The sequence below is a fragment of the Trichosurus vulpecula genome, chromosome 1, assembly GCF_011100635.1.
Source record: "Trichosurus vulpecula isolate mTriVul1 chromosome 1, mTriVul1.pri, whole genome shotgun sequence".
Taxonomy (NCBI): Eukaryota; Metazoa; Chordata; class Mammalia; order Diprotodontia; family Phalangeridae; genus Trichosurus; species Trichosurus vulpecula.
In genome coordinates this window covers 199,721,841-199,730,405 of record NC_050573.1, presented here as the reverse complement: position 1 = coordinate 199,730,405, position 8,565 = coordinate 199,721,841, and the positions used below count along the sequence as shown (strand labels likewise).

The following is an 8,565-nucleotide window of genomic DNA, read 5'->3' as shown; positions in this document are numbered from 1 at the left end:
CATCAAAAGAACCTGTGCTGGCAGCATTCTTGTTGTTAGGCTTGTGTTGGTCTTTCACTCCCACAGCAGCTGCTATCTGAATTGTTACTACACTACTCAACATAAGCACTGAAGAACAGTAATACCAATACTACCTCACATTTCTACAGCACTTTCATATATGTCATTCTATTGACTAGGTTGAGAGGAACGGTTGATTAGGTTGAGAAAAAGATAAGCAAGTTCAACAAAGAATAAGAACTTTACAAAATTTGGCAAGTGGTTATTGATAAGGAAAAAAAAAAACCCAAGGTCAGAATTCTTTGCTGAAGGTAGAATGATGTAGCAGGAAGATCACTGGATGAGGAGTTGGAAGAACCAGATTCTAATCTCAGTTTTGAAAAAAAAATCAGTGCTTGAACTCTGTGACTACTTTCTTCTGCTGCTGCTGGTTTCCTGATACCTCACAAGATCTGGGGAGGGTCATAGGTAATTTCAACCCAATTAAGTGTGGCAGTGCTGTACAGGGCCAGGGAGCTAGTGCTGCTGCTAGATGCACCACTGCTCTCTCTATCAGCATGTTTTCCAGAGAATCCTGATGCAGATTCCACGTGTGCTCCATTTCCTTTCAGAGGGGTGAGGACAACTTGAGGTAGCATCAGCCCAGTCTTTTCCTTTGGCTTGTTGGTCTGTGAAGCAGCTCTATACGTCTCCTTGGGAATAGAGATAGTTCTACCTTGAGACTGTAGAACTAGAGGCATTGGAAGAGGTTTCATCAAGAGATGCATCATTATCCCCACTCTCAGTGTTGCCTCCGTTGAATCCAAAGCTTTTTACATCTGCTGTATCCTCCAGCTCTTCTCCTTTGGGCACAGATGAATTTGGAGACCACTGCAGGGCATCCTTTTCCAGTGTGAAAAGGGTTATTCATCTGGGAGGTTGTAAAAGAGTCCCTTGCCCCCACTGAGAACTGGAATAACGCATAGCTTTGAGGCAAGCCAAGGAAGATGGCCCACTCATTTCCTTCAGTCCCTCAGCTTCTATAACCTGCAGGATCTGTTTTGGGGTCATTGGAGCATCAGAGTAGTTTTCCAATACCAAACGGGGGTCTCAGCCCATGTGTGCTCCTTCTTCCTCTTCTCTTTGTCCTTCATCCTCCTCTTTCTCCTCTACTTTGGCTAGGGCAGCAGCATGTGGGGACTCCTCATGAGCATGGGGCATGAGGAACCAGCATGTTGGGAATGAGGCCAATGGCTGGGGGCCAGTGGCAGTGCAAGGAGATGATGAAGGAAGAGTTTGGATGGAGGTAGTGGTAGCAGAGGAGGCTCCCCCCCCCAATCACTAATGAATTCGGCAGCCCCACATAACAATGGGGTCAGAGGTCATGGCTTTGGCATCTGCTCTGCCCTGTTGCCACCTGAATTGCTTCCCCCAGCTAAGGTCTTGGGCCTCCTTGCAGAACCACCACATTGAGCAAAAGTGAGAGAGGAATGGGAAAATGGCTTTCTCATAGGCCTGGTGGATGAGTAGTTGGGTGGGTAGGCTTGTGTGTATATGTGTGTGTATATGTATGTGTGTCTATGTGTCTGTTATGTATATGTGAGTCTCTGCTAGGAATTGGGGGGGTCTTCAGGGGGGTAGGGGAAAACTCAACTTTTAACATAAACTTCAAAGTCAAAAAATAGGCTAAAAAATAAGGGAGAAAAATCAACTTTGTCACAAAAACTACAATGGAGACAGGGTGGATCAAGATACAAATCCAGAAGAAAACAACATGAAAACAGCCAAAAGAAAGCCTCAAAGGAAAAAAAAATGCAAAATATACACAAGTAAAAAAAAATTTCTAAAGAGCTAAAGAAGAGCAAATAAACAAACAAATAAATGAAAGAATGAATGAATGAATAAATAAACATAAATAAATAAATAAAAACTCAGAAGGGAAGAGGAAAAATTTAGAAAAGTAATGAGACCATTGTAAGAAAATTGTGAAAAGATAAATAATAGCTTAATAAAAAGAGGTAAAAAAAAACGGAAGAAAATATTATAAAAAGCTGAATTGGACAATTGGTAAAAAAGGTAAAAAAACTCACCAAAAAAAAAAAAAAACAACAAATCCTTTAAAATTAGAATTGGTGTACTCTTAATGTGATTAAAGATCTTCCCTGTCCATTCGATAGTGCCTTTACTTACACCCTTAACTTACTGGGTGTCAAGCCCCAGGCCCAGACTCTTTTGCTATTTCAGTCATGAGAGGTATGAAACCCTCAGGGCTCTAAGGAGAAGTGCTAAGACCAGGGCCAATTTTATGTGCACAGAGTTCTAGCCAATCAGATGCCAACTTGGATTTTATGTAAAGACAGCCCAGAGTGTGAGACAAGCAAAACTGAGAGAAGCAGAACTAAGAGCAGCAGAATTGAGAGAAGGAGAATTGAGAGAAGGAGGATTTCAAGAAGTGTATATCAAGAAGACATTGAAGCACCCAGTGTCAAGAGAGACTGCAGAGCAGAGTGCAGACAAGAGACTTAAGGAGATCAAAGAGCTGAGAATCTACAGCATTGAGAGATTGGAGAACTGAGAATCTAGAGAATCCAGGAGACTGCAAGGACTCTGAGAACTGCAAGGGCTTTCAGAACTACAGGAGAGGATGCAAGCAAGCAGACAGGATTCATGAGTGATTGTTTATGGGAAGGCCCTAGTAGGTTACAAGATGACTTGGTTCCTTGCTATAATACTGTGTTATAATTTTCTTCTTGCTACATTGAGGTGGGCTTACTGGCTTTGAAATATAATTACTGCTATATCAAATTGGGGTTATTGGTCTTGGGATTGGATCTTCTGGTGTCTAAATAAATGTTATACTTCCTCTGTCTTCTACCTAGATACTTTGCAATTCCAAACCACACAGGCATGTTCATGGTCATCCTTGAGGTCATGAATCTTGCCTTACTGATACAATTGGGTAAGTGGAAACTAATGACTCCAACAGGTGTTAAGAAACAAAGTCAAAAGAATGAAGGAAAAGGAAGAAAACATGAAATATCTCATCATAAAACTACTGATCTGGAAAATAGAATGAGCAGAGATAATTTAAAAAGATTATTAGACTTCCTGAAAGCCATGAAAAAAATGATAAAGGAAAACTGCCCCTGTATCTTACATGCAGAGGATAAAACATAAATTGGAAGAATCCACAGATCACCTCCTGAAAGATATTCTAAAATGAACATTCATAGTAATATTATAGCTTCATTCCAACACTCCCAAGTCAAGGAGAAAAAGAAAATTAGAAGCAAAGAAGCTGTTCAAATAGCATGGAGCCACTGGATGCATTACACAAGAGTTAATAGCTACAATCATAAAGGAATAGAGGGTTTGGGATATGATATTCTTGAAGGTAAAGAAGCTAGGATTACAACCAAGAATAAACCACCTAGTAGCAAAACTGAATAAAATCCTTCACAGGAAAAAAATAGCTATTTAATAAGGTAGAAGCTGTTCAAGTATTCCTAATAAAAAGACCAGAGTTTGATAGAAAATTTCACATTCAAACAAAAGTGTCAAGAGAAACATAAAAAGGTAAACATGAGGCGGAGCCAAGATGGCGGCTGGTAAGCACGGACTAGAGTGAGCTCCGTACCCAAGTCCCTCCAAAAACCTATAAAAATGGCTCTGAACCAATTCTAGAACGGCAGAACCCACAGAACAGCAGAGGGAAGCAGGGCTCCAGCCCAGGACAGCCCGGATGGTCTCTGGGTGAGCTCTATTCCACACGGAGCTGGGAGCTGGGAGCTGGGAGCTGGGAACGGAGTGGAGCAGAGCCCAGCCTGAGCGGCGTGGATGATCCAGACCGGAAGCCGGGCGGAGGGGGCCCTAGCGCCCTGAATATGTGAGCTGCGGCAGTTACCAGACCCCTCGACCCACAAACACCAAAGACTGCGGAGAAGGTTAGTGGGAAAAGCTGCGGGAGTGGAAGGAGTTCGCGGTTCGGCTTCCAGCCCCGGGGGCAGCGGAGGTGGGGCAGCTACAGCTGTTGTTACTTCCGGCTCCAGGCCCACCTGGTGGGAGGAATTAAGTGGCGGATCAGAGCAGGGGTGCACAGCCTGCCGAAGATCTGAGCCCAGTCTGGACTGGGGGTCCTTGGGGAAGGAGGAGTGCGGCTCTGACAGAGCTGGCACCTCCCCCCCAAACATAGAACATAGAACTCTGTAATCTACAAGCAGTCATACCCCACTGAAAAACTCAAGGGTCAAGTTAGTTGGTTGGGAATATGGCCAGGACGCGAAAACGCGCCCAGATTCAGTCTCAGACTTTGGATTCTTTCTTTGGTGACAAAGAAGACCAAAACATACAGCCTAAGGAAGACAACAAAGTCATAGAGCCTACAACAAAAGCCTCCAAGAAAAACATGAACTGGCCCCAGACCATAGAAGAACTCAAAAAGGATTTGGAAAAGCAAGTTAGAGAAGTAGAGGAAAAATTGGGAAGAGAAATAAGAAGGATGCGAGAAAACCATGAAAAACAAGTCAATGACTTGCTAAAGGAGACCCAAAAAAATACTGAAAAATACACTGAAGAAAACAACACCTTAAAAAATAGACTAACTCAAATGGCAAAAGAACTCTAAAAAGCCAATGAGGAGAAGAATTCCTTGAAAGGCAGAATTAGCCAAATGGAAAAGGAGGTCCAAAAGACCACTGAAGAAAATACTACTTTAAAAATTAGATTGGAGCAAGTGGAAGCTAGTGAATTTATGAGAAATCAGGATATTATAAAACAGAACCAGAGGAATGAAAAAATGGAAGACAATGTGAAATATCTCCTTGGAAAAACCACTGACCTGGAAAATAGATCCAGGAGAGATAATTTAAAAATTATTGGACTACCTGAAAGCCATGATCAAAAAAAGAGCCTAGATACCATCTTACAGGAAATTATCAAGGAGAACTGCCCTGATATTCTAGAGCCACAGGGCAAAATAGAAATTGAAAGAATCCATCGATTGCCTCCTCAAATAGATCCCAAAAAGAAATCTCCTAGGAATATTGTTGCCAAATTCCAGAGCTCCCAGATCAAGGAGAAAATACTGCAAGCAGCCAGAAAGAAACAATTTGAGTATTGTGGAAACCCAATCAGAATAACCTAAGATCTGGCAGCTTCTACATTAAGAGATCGAAGGGCTTGGAATGCGATATTCCGGAGGTCAATGGAGCTAGGATTAAAACCTAGAATCACCTACCCAGCAAAACTGAGTATCATGTTCCAAGGCAAAATATGGATTTTCAATAAAATAGAGGACTTTCAAGCTCTCTCAGTGAAAAGACCAGAACTGAATAGAAAATTTGACTTTCAAACACAAGAATCAAGAGAAGCATGAAAAGGTAATCAAGAAACGGAAATTGCAAGGGACTTACTAAAGTTGAACTGTTTTGTTTACATTCCTACATGGAAAGATGATGAGTATGATTCATGAGACCTCAGTATTAGGGTAGTTGAAGGGAATATGCATATATATATATATGCATATATATATATGTTTAAGTATATATATAAGTGAATGTGTATGTATGTATGTATCTATGTGTATATGTATGTATGTGTATGTATGTGTATATATATATATGTAAAAGAGAGAGAGCAGACACAGGGTGAGTTGAGGATGAAGGGAAGATATCTAAAAGAAATAAAATGAAATTAAGGGATGAGAGAGTAACATACTGAGAGAGGGAGATAGGGAGAGATAGAATGGGGTGGATTATCTCGCATAAAGGTGGCAAGAGGAAGCAGTTCTATGGGAGGAGGGGAGAGGGCAGGTGAGGGGGGAATGAGTGAACCTTGCTCTCATCAGATTTGGCCTGAGGGGGAAATACCATACATACTCAGTTGGGTATCTTACCCCACAGGAAAGAAGAGGGAGGAAGATAAAAAAAAAATAAAAGGTGGGGGGATGATGGAGTGGAGGACAGATGGGGGTGGAGGTAATCAAAACAAACACTTTGGAAAGGGGACAGGGTCAAGGGAGAAAATTCAATAAAGCGGGATGGGTTGGGAAGGAGCAAAATGCAGTTAGCCTTTCACAACATGAGTATTGTGGAAGGGTTATACATAATAATACATGTGAGGCCTAGGTTGAATTGCTCAACTTCTTAGGGAGGGTGGGTGGGAAGGGAAGAGGGAAGGGAATTTGGAACTCAAAGTTTTAAAATCAGATGTTCAAAAACAAAAAATGTTTTTGTATGCAACTAAAAAATAAGATACACAGGCAATGGGGCGTAGAAATTTATCTTGCCCTACAAGAAAGGAAGGGAAAAGGGGATGAGAGGGGAGGGGGGTGATAGAGGGGAGGGCTGACTGGGGAACAGGGCAACCAGAATATACGCCATCTTGGAGTGGGGGGGGGGGCAGAAATGGGGAGAAAATTTGTAATTCAAACTGTTGTGAAAATCAATGCTGAAAACCAAATATGTTAAATAAATTGCAATTAAAAAAATTATTAAAAAAAAAAAGGTAAACATGAAAGAGAAATTATAAGGGACTTTATAAGGTTAAAAATATTTATTTTTCTAAGTGGGAAGATAATACATGTTACTTCAAAGAACTTTATAATTATTAGGGCAGTTAGAAGGGGTCTACATAGACAAAGAGTATGAATGTGAATAATGAATACTTAAATAATACTAGCTTAGAAAAGGAAATTGAATAAGCTATAAATGAGTTCTCTAAGGAAAAAATCCCCAGGACCAGATGGATTTGCAAGTGAATTCTACCAAATATTTAACAAACTCTCAATAGTATATAAAATATTTTTTTTTAAAAAATAGGTAAACAAAGAGTCCTTCCAAATTCCTTTTACTACAGAAATATGGTTTTCACAACTAAACCATGGAAAGCAAAAACAGAGAAAGAAAACTATAGGTCATTTTTTCTAATAAATATTGACGCAAAAATTTTAAGTACTAGCAAAGAGAGAACTGCAGTATATCACAAAGACTGATTCAATATAGGGAAAACTATAAAGATAATTGACCATATCAATAAAAGAAATAAAAAATCATGATAATATAGCAACATAGGCACAAAAAGCTTTTGACAAAATACAACACTCATTCCTATTAAAAATACTAGAAAGCACAAGAATCAATGAAGCCTTTCTTAAAATGCTAAGTATAGTGTCTAGCTAAAACCAAAAGCAAACATTAACTGTAATGAAGATAAACTACAAGTCTTCCCAGTAAGATCAGAGTGAAGCAAAGATGTCCATTATCTCTACTATTATTCAGAATTGTACTAGAAATTCTAGCTATAGCCATAAGATAAGAAAAGGAAATTGAAAGATGAAGAATAAGTGATGAAGAAACTGAACTATCATACCCTGCAGATGATTTGATAGTATACTTAGAAAAGCCTAGACGGGGGGCAGAGCCAAGATGAGCAGGGACTTGTGTGAGCTCCCCACCAGGTCCTTCTAAAAACCTATAAAAATGGCTCTGAACAATTTCTAGAGCTGCAGAAACCACAAAATAGCAGAGGGAAGCAGGGATACAGCCCAGCATAGCCTAGATGGTTGCTGGGTGAGGTCTATCGTGCACAGAGCTGGGAGCAGAGGGGAGTGGAACACAGCGTGGGCAGCAGCAGGACCAACCATACCAGGAGCCAGGCAGAACAGGCCCTAGCACCCTGAATCAGTGAGCTGTGGCAGTTACCAGACTTCTCAACCTGGATTGAACTGAGCAGAACCAAGAATTATTGTACACAGTAACAGCAATATTGTAGCAATGATCAAAAGACTTAGTTACTCTTATCAATACTGTGATCCAAGAACATATTTTGATAAAAGGTACCTGTAACCAGAATGGCCTTTGTTTTCTTTGAGTGACTCAGCTTACCTCATTGAGTCTCTGGATGCTGTGGCTTGCTCTTCTGGGGCAGGAAGTCCAGCGACCATGCCAGGAATCAGAACTTCCTGTGTGATGAGTCATGGGACTGGCTGAGGGGAGGTGTTAGCTCCAGAGCCACGCCCTATTGCGTGTTAACCTGGTCTACGCTAGGGAGAGGAGCCAGCTCAAGAACCAATTGGCTCTGGTCATTCAGGTGGTGCTTGGTGATGTCAAAAACTCTATAAGAGGGGAGAGGACAGCTTGAAGAGCTCTCTTTACTTTTCTGGTTGGTGTGGGAGCAGTGGGGAGTGTGATTCTGGACCAGCCCTTGCTCTCGGGCCGAGCCCAGATGTTGGTAACTATGAATTGTATTGGGTCTGTCTGTTGATATTTGTAATTTGTTTGTATTTCAGTTTTTAGGTTCGGGGTGCTGGTCTGTTTTCCCCCGAACTAAATGAATGTTTTGAACCCCAGGGTGCTGGTTTTTTCCCCTGAAGTACGTGAATGAATCTGTATTTGGTATATCTCTTGATGCTTGTCTCTTTGGTCCCCTGAACTAACTGAATGCTAACTGAATACTGGCATTTTCCCCTGAACTAAATGAATGTTGTCTGTATGCTAACTGAATGCTGGATTAAAGTAAGCTGGTCAACCCCTTCACCATGCTATCCTTGTTTAAGCAGATAAAAAGAACCTGTGCTTTCCCGGTGTC

At 41.1% G+C, this 8,565-nt stretch overlaps 1 pseudogene; it reads right to left on the bottom strand.

Annotated features, from left to right (window-relative positions):
• Nucleotides 1-711: 711 nt before the first annotated feature.
• On the bottom strand, nt 712-1,133 carry LOC118835631 (annotated as a pseudogene).
• Nucleotides 1,134-8,565: the final 7,432 nt, after the last annotated feature.